Source organism: Acromyrmex echinatior, chromosome 5 (genome assembly GCF_024713525.1).
Source record: "Acromyrmex echinatior isolate Ae372 chromosome 5, ASM2471352v2, whole genome shotgun sequence".
Taxonomy (NCBI): domain Eukaryota; kingdom Metazoa; phylum Arthropoda; class Insecta; order Hymenoptera; family Formicidae; genus Acromyrmex; species Acromyrmex echinatior.
In genome coordinates, this window is record NC_141856.1 from 4338119 (window position 1) to 4351045 (window position 12927).

Genomic DNA, 12927 nt, shown 5'->3' on the forward strand with positions numbered 1-12927 from the left:
GATTTTTTTTAATTATTGCTAATTTTTTATGATATCTTAAAAATTTTACTTTGAACTAAATAATAACAATTAAAATTGTACTTGAAATAAAATTATAAACAAAATATAAATTTCCAATATTTTTGATGAAATATGAATCTTCAATAATGTGTCATCTATACCACGTCATATATACAACGAGTAATCTAATTCATAGTTATTTATTGTATATACAGGGTGTCCCGAAAGTTTTTGCCAATTGCTTTTGTGTAGATAGAGCGGATTAAACTGAGTTTATTTGCAATTTTCGCAGTAGTTAACAAGATATTAATTACAAAAAATTGCCAAATGATTGATTATTAATCTTGAATAATTTTTTACTCAAATACTATCAACTTTACAGGAAAAGACAAAAATAATTCATTTTCTTCTCATAGAACTTTTCTATAAGAATTTTTTCAGAATTTTTTATCAACTTTTTAATACTACATTTTTTTACTTTTACCAACATGAGAAAATACGGTATTAAAAAATTCTGAAAAAATTTTGAAAAAAATTCTCAGAACTTTATGAGAAGAATAAATGATTTTTGTCTCTTGCAGCTTTTCTATAAATAGTTTGAGTATAGTATTTGAGTAAAAAATTATGCAAGACCAATATTTGATAATTTTTAATAATTAATATCTTGTTAACTATTGCGAAAATTGTAAAATAGTAGAGGACTTTTCGATTCAGTTTAGTCCGCTCTATCTATACAAAAGTGATTGGCAAAAACTTTCGGGACACCCTGTATATAGACGACATATTAAGGGAAGAGTAGTACACTACGATCAATTTAAAAAGTAAAGATTCTTTTTATTTGGATTGGAAGAAAAGTATAAATGTGATCCACTTGTAATTTTGCACTTTATTAATACGTATATTGATCTTATGTTGCAAATTTTGTTTAAAATATTAATTTTGTGGAGAAATACAACAATCTACGTAAAACGTAATTTTGCGCGTACTAAACAATGTATATCAATGCTCGCAAGGATTTACACATTTCGGGCTGATCCGGCGAGCGACCCCCACCACCGTGAGGATCCCGTTTGAGGCTCGGCGGCCGAGCTGCCGAGCGCTCACGTGACGCTCTGGCTCAGGAGCATCCCTATACCAGAAATATACTGGAAGCGCATCTTGCGCCAAATTATTATAGGAACATGTTTTTTTATTAAATAATTTATTTCTATTAACATAAAACTTTCTATTGTTAATTTATTTATTGTATAGGGACGCTCCTGAACCAGAGCTCAGCCATCGAGCCTCGAGTGGTGGTGGGGGTCGTTCGCCGAAATCAGCTCGAAATGTGCAAATCTTTACGAGCACTGATGTACATGATTTCGTCATTTTGGTTATCCTGAAACAAATATCGAAATAGTTTCACAAATTATAATATACTCACTATAGCTTGACCGAGCTTCTTTCCACTTCTATGAAAATTGATAGAAATACACATGTTTGAATTTGTGACACATTTTTTTACATGTTATAAATGTTATTGTATTCTGAAAACTAAAAATGTTATCAATATAATGTCGGTTAGACAGAAACTTCTGTTTCCTTGTATATACATATATTTCAAAGCCAGTCAATTCGTCAATTGTAGCCTGAGAAATCATATACACCGTCTGGAAACACTGGTTTTGGGAAAAATGTGTTTAAAGTTTTCCACGTTTTCTTTGTGATTGATAGAATACTCATTTCTATGTGATTCTTTGCATATTTCATATTCTTCTGTATGTATATTTTAGTTCCAATATTCACATTATTTGCAGTACGACTGCATGAAACGTTATGGCGCTCGATTCTTTGGATTGACTACTTGCGCGTACACTGTTAAATCTATAGTATTTTTAATCTAATGTGAGTCGCCATTATTCCTACTAAATATAGGAACTCAGTTACATCGTTATTTTTTACTAAAACAGTAATTAAATTTGATATTATATCGTGTCAAATTGACACTATATAATGTCAAATATAACCATTGTTTTAGTGTCAAATATAATCATTGTTTTAGTATAAAGTAACGATATAATTGAGTAGGAGTAGTGGCAACTCACATTAGGTTAAATTTGACACTATAGATTTAACAATGTAAGTATCTGCGTCCACTTCAAATGTAACTCAAGAAATAATTCGAATATTCACTTAGGACTTTTTGCACATTAATTCTAAGACTACAAACAATATTTTAAACAAAAAATTTGTTTTTTCGAAAATTTCCAAGTGTACTCCCACCTAAGTATAGTTTATAAAATTATTATATTTTATGTGTAAACGTTTAATTGTGTTAATTTTAATCATTTAAAGTTAATTTTAATCATAAAGTAAAATTAATTATTTAATTTTACTTTAAGTGATTAAAGTTATAATAATATATAAATTATAAAAATTATAATATTTTAATTAAGTAGTTTTTAAAATTATTTAGAGAAGCCCTCAAAGTTAACTTTAAAATTGTTAATGGAAATTCTTACTTTTTATTCATGAAAATTGTACTAATATTTTAATGCTAAAATCAAGATTTTTTTCAAAATACTATAATAAAATCTCCCTTTTAGTTAAATATTATTTGAAATATGAATTAGCAAAGTTTATTGCCAACATTAACATTATCCAAGATATCCGCTGACGAGATAATTAAAACCTATCGAATGTTGTCATAATTTTGAACTTTCTCAAGGCCATTAGAGGCTGTTTTCCACATTTTTACGCAAAAATGGAAGTAATAAAGGTCTTTATATTTCTATATTAAAAAATCTTTCTATTCCAATCCAAGTTATAGTAGCACTAATTTTTCTTTAAGAAAATAATTATATTAGAAAACTGCAATTAAAATAACATTTAAATTATATTATTTAATATAATTACATATATTACAATATAACTCATGATATGTATTCTCGAATTCTCATTCAAGAATAATTCTGTTTCATCTCAAATGGTAATATTTTTTTATTGCAAAACGTTAAAAATATTTAATATAAGAGACTTGGTGTTGCTAAAACAAATTTGTTATATATAATTTATAATAGTATTATATTAAAACAGCGCCAAGTTTTTTGTGTTAAATATATTTGACGCTTAAAACAAAAAATATATAATTAATAATTAGACAGACTTAAACGCAATTTTATATTCAAATATCTACGGATAGAATTACAAGACGCATATAAACATCTTGAACACGTAAAATTTGAAATGTTTAACATGTATAGACAAATAAAGAAAATTCTACCATTTAACATATTCAATTCGTTCTTTCGTAGATAAGAAACCAATTTTAATAGAATTTGGCGAAAGGAACAAGAAAGGATTAATAAAATTAAAAACCTGCGAGCTAGTCATAGATTTAGAGAAAGAATGAAAATTAAAAATATTAACTATAACATAAAGCATTCGTTAAACTCTGAAATGAATTGCGATATCCTAAGTGCACCGTTGAAGTTAAAGAAAATTTCAACCAAAGATATTACGGCCTATGAACGACAAACAATATTAATATTTGCCCAGACAGATTTAAAACAAATTTTGCAATAATGAATATAAACGAACAATGGCTAATAAATCTCAGTGATACTGAGATTCCAGAAAAAGCCAAAGTCATATTATAATTAGGTCAGCAATTTAATTTACTTAATAATGTCAACAAAGAAAAGAGTATGCTTGAGTTTATCAAACATGTTGAGTGTAACCTTTTCAAAACTGATGACGAAATTTATAAAACGGTAAGGAACGAAGTAATTCAAATATTTAAATCAATAGATAACTGCGACATTAAATCATTTGAGAATAATATCATACGAGAAGGTGTAAGGAAGGAAAATGATTTATCTCAGAGAATCCTGAAATTTTAATTACCAGAGCTGATAAAGGTAATACAACAGTAATTATGAATCGCGAAAGTTACAGAAGGAAAATGTATGAGATTCTCAATGATCAAAGCATACATTTCAATAAATAAAAGTCTCATTAACAAAATAACAATGAAAATTCGTAATTTACTAAAAAATTGGAAAAACAAAGGGTACATTGACCTAAACATATATAAAAAAATTGTACGTATTGAACGACGAACTTTCGAGTTCTTATGGACTGCGAAAAATTCATAAGGAAGATCATCCGAGATTAATAGTTAGTTGCATAAACAGTGTTTTTTATCCATTGGCGACCTTCTTAAAAGATATTACAGATAATAATAATAAAAAGAATTTCAGTTATGTCAAAAACAGTTTTGATATTGTGAATAAGCTCAATGGAAGGATAATCGATAAGAATTTCAGTATTATATCATTTGACGTGCTTTCGATGTACATGATTCCGACTGATTTAGTATTAAAGAGTATTAAACGTAGGTAGAACTTGATTGAAAACAAGATTTCGATTCCTTTCCATGAGTTTGTTAAAGCAATTATGATTATAATTAACTCTACATTTTTTAAATTTAATAAAAAAAATATTTAAATAGATTTTTGGCATGTCAATGGGCTCTCCATTATTCCCTATATTATTATAATATTGTTCTACAAGACTTAGAACAAGAAATTATTACGACTAATAATATTATTTCGTCTTTTTATTTCTGTTATGCTGATGATATTGTATTGTCTGTGCATAAAGACAAAGTAGAGAATTTAATTGTTGAAATTGTTTGTTCATATCATGAAAGGTTAAGGTTTACAGTTGACTTTGGCGAAAACGGCATTAATTTTTTTAGATGTTAAACTAATGAGACAAGAAGGAAGAATCATCTTCGATATTTATAAAAAAACCAACTAATTCAGGGAGATATTTGAATTATTATTCGAATCTGTTAGTACATAAAAGGAGTATAATCATTGGGCAATTAGATAGAATATTGTTTTTATCCCATCCAAAATTTCAAGAAAAAAACATTTCTGACTTAGTTCAGACTCTGTTAATGAATGGTTATCCTTTTGAATTCATTTTTTCAACAATAAAAAATAGAATTAAAACTTTAGAAAATAGAATGAATTTAGATAAAAATAGTGAGTATAACAATAATGAAAGAGATTCTAATTCTAATTTATATTCTATTAATAAAGAAAAAGTTTTTTATAATACTATATTTAAGTAAAGTATCGGAAAAATTTTAAAAATTATCACATAATCAGAGCTTTAATATCGCTACAAACCTATAAATAAATTGAATAGATTTATTAAAACTGGAAAAGATCGGTTGTGTAAAGAGAATCATTGTGGAGTGGTTTATAAAATAAATTGTTTAAATTGTGAATCTTCTTATGTTGGCCAAATAAAAAGGAAATTAAAAACTCGAATCAAAGAACATAAGGCTGACATAAGAAGATCCACCTCTGAGATGTCAGTGATTTCACGTCACCAGTTGAATGAGATGTACGAATTGGATTGGGATAATGTTAGAATTTTAGATATAGGGCAATCATTATTGAAAAGAAGAATTTCTGAAATGATATACATAAAAAGCCAAATAAGTAGTATCAATAAGCAAAGTGACACTGAAGGTTTGCTCGATGTTTATCTGACTTTTCTAAAGAAAGATCTCTCTCAAACTTAATAAATAATTCTAGAACAATCTAAACTTTTGATATATATATAAATAGTGGTAACATATATGACAAATAATAATACACAATGTCACGACAAATTTCCATCTGTGTAAAGGAAGTGCTTAAGATTCATCATTATTTCTAAAACAGGTAACGATTCAATTCTTATACAATTCGACTAGATATTAATGATAAATTAATTTTTTAAATTAGAATCTGGAAATTCTTGTTCTACATAATTTGCAATATGACAATTGGCGCTGCAACATTGTTGTACGATGCACCTTCACAAGATGAAAGAACACGTTTATACATAGTTATATTACACGACGGCTGAATTTAATGTCAGATATATGTATTCTTTTAAGAATATTTGTGAATTTACTGAAGATGGCTAGATTGTGGCCGAAACGTCTAATGTTTTATTAATGTAATGATATATTAAATATTACAAACAATATCTTGTGCCGTGATTTTATGCTCTTCTTTTTGTAAGTTTTAAAACAAAAAAATATTATTATTTGCGTTAAAACAGAATTATTCTCAAGTAGGAATTTAAAAATGCATGTCATTTGAGTTTAGTTAGGTATTGTAATATATCCATACAGCCATTTGAATCTAGTGCACTCACGGATCGAAACTTAGAAAAATACGAAAACTAAATACTCATCAAGGCCCGCACAGCATTTTAGAGTTCAGATGCGTAACAATATGGATGAATCATGTTTAATAAATGTCCGCTCTAATAAATGTCCGCTCTAATAAATGTCCGCTCTAATAAATGTCCGCTCTAATAAATGTCCGCTCTAATAAATGTTCGCTCTATAAATACGTAATTCACATTATATATCAAACACATATGACTTATATATTCGATACGTATTAAATATGTAAATTATGTGTTTGATACGTATCTCTAATAATGCAAGTACGCGTTTAAAATGTTCTATATACATTATATAACCTATAAAAAAATCAGATATTATTAATTGTACAGCAATTACATTCAATTCATTTATATTCAAATATATTATAAAATAAAAACTTACTTTTGATACTTAATATTTAATTTAAATTGTTTTTTATGTTTACTTAAATTGTTTTTTACTTAAATTTGTTTCACATGGAATTGTTTCAATCAGCATTAAAAATCCAAGTTTGATCGAAATAAGTCTTTATTTCTTGTATATTATTTTTTGATTATTGTATGTTCACATCGCGGTCTAATATGATACTTTAATATTGTTAAATTTATTTATTCTTATAGATACAGATAATAACTGTGCACACAGAAATTTGCTCAAAACTGTTCGTTTATGATTTTTTAAATATTATGTAGTGCTACGCCATCTTATGACATATTATATTCTGTTAAATATATATTAACTACGTATTTGCTATATATCTATACATTTAAATATGTAGCAGGTATATTGCAAATATACAATATACCTGCTACATATTACATACGTATTACATATGTATTTCGATATTTCACATTCATTGCTTTAATTACGTATTTAATATATTATATTTAATATGAAACAAAATGCAATGTAGATACGTTTTTAATATATACATAATTAATATATTATATATATATATATATATATATATATAAAATATACATTTGCAATGAAAAGTGCTATGCGGGGAACGGAAAGGTGTGACTGAAATGGATTATGCTTTCGAAGTCACGTTTGACATTTTGGGATCTTCTCTCAAGAAAGGACCTGAGGAAGATCGTAGGAGAAGGAATTTTTAGGGGTAGATAATTTGTTCTGATTGACTTGTCAATCTATTTGGATCAAATCCCACACTATCCCGAGGTGGCGCAATTTTATCATAATATAATTTTTAAAGGAGAATTAAAGCTACTACCACTTGGGTTAAAACAAGAAAACCTTTGAATGAGAGACAATAAAAAGATACGTACTATTTGGGTTTTTATTTTAATTAGTATTACGCCTCTATCTTTTTTCAAAAAGATGAAAAATTTTTTAACAATTATGTTATGCTTAAACATAAGTAATGTAAATTAAATGATATTATATACATACATATGTATATATATATATATATTAGATATATTAGATTGACAAGAAAAAAAAATTTTTTAATCGGCTTCTCAACTCTCAAAAGCTTCCATTTCGTGCCAAAAAAATATCCCTAAATTTTTATCAAAAAATATTAAAATTTAGAGGTCGCTAGTGAATAATTTTTAAATCAAAGATTTCGATTTTTCTTAATATAAATGTATATATAATATATTATAATATATTATATATGTATATATAATATATATATATATATTTGATTTGATGCAAAAATGGCTTAATCTGGATTTTAAATATGGTACTGTATGTTTTTTTAGTCGCTGAACATGATGTAATAATTCATTTAACTCTACGTCGATATACGTCTTAAGAAATACAGTTCGATTAATATAAAAAAATGACCAAATTTCGAATTCAAGGTCGATTTTAACAAAGTTCCAAGCGTTCAAATGGGTCGTTACTTCCTCTCAAATTCCCTAAATCCCTAAATCTGTTCACCCAGAACAAGATCCAGTTGGAATTTTTCCAGAACCTTCTACAGGGTTTTAAAAGTTGTATTTAAGTGGATTATAAGACATTTTTAAAGATAGAAAATATTTGTTTTCAAGTTCTAAAATATATCGTTTTGACATCCTCAAATGAAAAGAGTAGAGTGTTTTCCTGATAAGGGATTGCTCAAAAATCGATTTATGCGTATTTCGAGAGCTTCTAAGTCAGCAGATAATTTTCCGTCATAAAATGATTTACTATATTTCTCCATTCTGGAACATAGTTCTCTCATGCGTGAAAAGGGCAGAAGTTTTCCTGTTAAGCTTAAAAATTAAGGATTATATATTTTTGTATCAGAATTGTGCCAGAACCATGAAATTTCAGATGTAGTGCTGTTTTTAATGGCTTACTTCTTGAGTGTAGACTAGTTTTGGAATTGTTTTGGGGATAAGAAATAGAGCTCAAAAATCGAAAGAACACTGATTTAAGAACTCATAAAAAGCTTCTAATTCTGAGCGATTTTCTATTATTAATTTTAAAGAGTGAGGGGACTGAGTGGACGTCTATTCAGCCTCCCTCCTTCCCTATTTTTATTAAGATTTCTGCTAACCCGAATGAGCTCAAAAAATTTTTTTTGCGGGGTTTGAAAGCTCATAAATAGCACTCTGAGCCATATGTTTTTTTATTTCTGATTAGTTATAAATGACGAATTCGATTGGAAGCACTAGTGTGCACTGGTGCATATTAAAGCCGTTGTACACTTTGAGTATATAAATGAAATACAAATATTTCGAATTAGGAAATACATATTTTATCTAATAGTATAATAAAATGTATTGAGTATTTCATGATTTAATCAATTTCTATGTTTATTTATAAACATATTTTGTGTACAACAGTTTTAATGTACTAGTGCGCATTGAGTATAATTCGCTAAAAGATATAGAACAAATATTTTGTTTATTTATTAGGCAACTAGTTCATGTATCGCAATTTAACTCTAAATAATCTTGAATACATTGTGTATTTTCCGAGTTTACAAATCGATTTGAAGTCAATTGATTTTTAGGACCGTTTGATTTGATACTTACAAGATTTTCTAGTGATGTTCGAAAAAAGTTCGACATTTTATCGATGCAGCATTGATAAAATATCTTTTGCGAAAATCATTAGAAAATATAATCAATATTAAATCAAATGATCCGAAAAATTAATTGATATCAATTTGATTTCGACTTATAAACCAGGATTATATTAAAAAATTGAGATTTTTTTCAATAAATTGTCATTTATTTTATAATACATTTCCATATGTTTTTATTAGAGCTTATAATTAAAAAATATTACTATTTATACTTTATGATCTAAATAGTAAACCGTCACCTTTGTCGTATTATTTTTAAATACGATTTAGAATAATCTATAATTTTTCATAATTTTGTTATTATTTTGAAAATATTTATAAATATTTATAAATATTTATATAGAATAAAATAAGGGCAAAAAGCCAACGACATAAATAATAAAGAACATAATATATAATAATAAACAAAATAATAGCTACAATAATTACGTTTCGACTCCGATCGAGTCATTATCAATGTTACAAAATGTTATAAATGTAAAGACTGTTAAAATCTAAAGAATGTAAAGAATGTTAAAAACAATCAAATAAGTTACATTAGTTCGTTTTTCGTTAACTGTTTAAAAAAATATATAAATGTTGTTAAACTAGTCAAATTATTAGACATAATTGTTAATCTCTTGTATTATACAAAATGTAGTTGATCGAGCGAAAATTATTCGTTTGGTAATCAATATTACAGTCGTATTCCATCCTTTTATGTAAATCATAAATTAAAGATTATTAAGATTACTAAGATTATTAAAATAAAGATTTTAAACTTTGGCTACATACCATATTAATAAAACTTTTATGAAAATATATTTTAAACACAAACATTCGCTTCGCAGGGCAAAACAATGCTTCTTTTTGTAAAATTTGTAAAATTTGTAAAATTTTCATTTCATGCAAAAACACGAATGAGTTTTCGAGAGAGATTGGACATGAGGGAACTAAACTTATAATCATGTATTTACCATTGAGGAAAATCTCTTTAAAGGAATAAAATTTTGAGTGAGTACTATAAGAGTCGTCACTAAATGAGTTATACAGTGCCATGCTGTGGTTAGTCTACTATCCCCATCCGTTCATTTTTTAAAAACATTCACAATATATAATAACAAAGACACATAAACAAAAAAAAATCTATTGGATTTTATTAAGTAAGAATTACACTTACTATCTAAGTAAAAGTCAAGTCTCAGATAATCATATATGATTGTAAAACAAAAACTTTAAGAATAAAAATATTTATTTAAGTATATGATTTTTTTAAATTGTAGCATAACGTCTATCATAGATGTGTTTGCAACAAGATGTTACAGCAGACTTAGCGGCAGTCGCTGCTACGTGCTCAGCGCAGTTTACGCGTGTCTCGCGTGTTTTGTTTTTAATGTAGCCTCGATTAATCTACTTACTCCTATAGTCAACTGACCCCGGTCTCCCCTATTCATAGAGCCTTATATTATATTTGAATATATAAAATATTCTTAAATAAATTGAAGTAAAAAATTAATAACTTAACTTAGTTTTTTCAAATAAATTAATTTTTAAGTTATTTAATTTGAATTAATTATTTTAAATATATTGAGTTTTTATTTTCGCTACTTTTAATTAAGTTTTTATATTTTCGCTATTAAGTTGCGAATTTCGGAATTCGCTACTTAATAGCATGATTATGGAATTGTTTTGCTTAATAGCTTGCCATTACAACATGATGCTAATATGCCAATAGTCAGCATTTTTTATAACATAGGGAAGAGTGGGGACCCTTGGGCAGTCGGGAGGATTGGACACTATCTTTTAAATCTTCTCACGTAAAGTTTAGGAGAATGCCCCTGAGAATATGACTGTTTGTAATTGTCATGGCAACACTGATGAGTGACATCAACTGTGCAACACATGATTACGTTTGTGTACCTATGCTGTTTTAGAATTTGAATATCGAAAAGTAAATATTTTGTGTTTGTTTTTGTCTAATTTCATTATTATTACTTTGCATTTACATAAAATTATATTGTCACAATAAAAGATGGGTATTTTATGTATAATGTGAGCTAATTTTTGGGCGTGCTTCTTTAAGCTAAAAAACTTGAACGATTATTTATTTAACAATGTAATGGTTGGGAGTCTTGGGCGCTAGTTGATTATAGAGGTTTAGGCCCAAACTTAGGTTCGCGTTGCTTGCACCTTTTGCATTCAGTATCTTTGCTTTCTTTTCTTTAATACTCGAATATATATTTATCTTATTTTGCAAAAGTTTTTGGAGATTTCAAGTAACGCGCCTTTAGATTTAACGTGGGAAGCTCTCTATGTCACTCATTTTAGTCACTGTCATAATTTTTGCTTTTTATTCACAGGGTAATTACTATATCATTTAAATATAAAAAGAAAACAGATTGTCGTATATCTATAGATATTATACGAAAAATGTTCAAACCTCCCGCACGTAGGGAGAGATGGACACTTTTCCCACTTTTCCTTTTTTCTTATTATTTATCATGATAGTCTAGCTTTAACCTTAACTTTAAATGCAAACCTATAGCTAAGAACATAAGTTATTTAAAATATAATCTTGGTACTGTTTTTTTTATAAACATGCATTTTATTTAAGATTTTCCTAAAAAGTGCCCGAGGATCCCCACCTCTCCCCTATTTTTATAAAGCATTTTGAAATATTTTTAAAGATATTTTAGTATTTAATTACACATTTTTCATTCTTTCTCATTCTTCTTAAACTGAGTGTATTATCATTCGAATATATATATGTTTAAATTCTTTGTTATTTAACAAAGCTTCACAATACAATTAATAATTTCAAAATGGAGACAATTCTGATCTCCTCTCTAATACAACAAAACTTAATTGTCAATATAACAAAACTTCTAGTTAAATTTTTTAAGTCGTAAACATTACATAAGTAACATTCGGAATCAAAGATAGTTAGGAGAACAAATCCAAACAAAGGTAGTTAGGAGAAAAAATCCGAACAAAGGTAGTTAGAAGAAATCCGAACAAAGGTAATTAGGAGAAGAAATCCGAACAAAGACAGTTAGAAGAAATACGAACAAAGATAGTTAGAAGAAATTCGAAAAGATAACAGTTCACTCATAATTATTATCTTTTCAAATTCGAATCTTTTCTCCTGACTATATCTTTAATTCGGGATATTACTTATGTAGCGTCTATTGTTGGTTGAATAATTCGTCTTTTGTGAACACTATATTTCGGTAACAATTATAATAATTTGGCACTAATAACCGCTGCGGCTCTCATTGGCAGTTTTATTTTATTTGTGAGTTTTGTTTTATTTTATTTGATGCTGTTGGTATTTGTATATATTTATTCAAGTATATATAAAAGATTAATTACAAACGTTTCGATCTTTTGTTTAGGATCATCTTCAATGCTATTCAAATTTACGCTTTTTCATTGTGAATGTTAAGAATTAAGAATTAAAATTAGAGTTACCTGTAGGAACGATCCTACAGATTATCAACGCATCAAGTCATAATGCATTCCTTCGTCCTACATATATAGATCCCCATAAAACTGACAGATTAATTAAATAATAAATTAATTACATATATAAGTAAAGTACAGGTTATATTTTAACAAACTTACATGTCAAACTATATTAGATTGTTGTTGTCTGTTCGATATGTGAATCTCATGTGAGGATACG

General features: G+C 27.1%; 1 protein-coding gene across 3 annotated transcripts in view; it reads right to left on the reverse strand.

Moving 5' to 3' along the window:
• The window catches only part of nolo (ADAMTS-like no long nerve cord), a 529289-nt gene that overhangs the window by 91612 nt on the left and 424750 nt on the right, over positions 1–12927 (reverse strand). The window lies entirely within an intron of this gene.